The sequence below is a fragment of the Pogoniulus pusillus genome, chromosome 8 (genome assembly GCF_015220805.1).
Source record: "Pogoniulus pusillus isolate bPogPus1 chromosome 8, bPogPus1.pri, whole genome shotgun sequence".
NCBI classification, from domain to species: domain Eukaryota; kingdom Metazoa; phylum Chordata; class Aves; order Piciformes; family Lybiidae; genus Pogoniulus; species Pogoniulus pusillus.
Window position 1 is genome coordinate 13085936 of NC_087271.1, and position 482 is coordinate 13086417.

Consider the following 482-nt stretch of genomic DNA (forward strand, 5'->3'; position numbering starts at 1 on the left):
CATTATAGTGTAGCTGTATTTATTCACCCTGCAGGTCTGCTCACCAGTAGTCCACAATGGCCTTAGGTCTATGCTCACTCTCTTTGCATCTAGTTTTTCTGCTATCTGAATGGCATTTTTTGTCTACAAATAAATATGGGGATTTGAACGAATGTAACATTTCCTGTAAGGAAACTTTGTGTGGTTTTCTAAATTGTAAGAAACGAAGTCTTGTTCTGGTACAACAGACTTTATTTCTTGTGTCCTAGCAGTGAAGCCCCTGGTGAATCCTTAGAGAATAAAGGAAACAGTTATATTAAGTTGGCCTCATGACAGTTTGTATTCCACAGGCTTCCAAAACCCCTAGAGCATTAAACCATTATAATTGTTCTTCTGGGCTCGTCAGAGGTGTCCTTATCATTTGTAGTGCACCTTGTGAAAATTGCTGCTTGTTTCTTGAGCTAAATAAAAAAGTAACAATGAGCACAGTGCTTACAGATGTC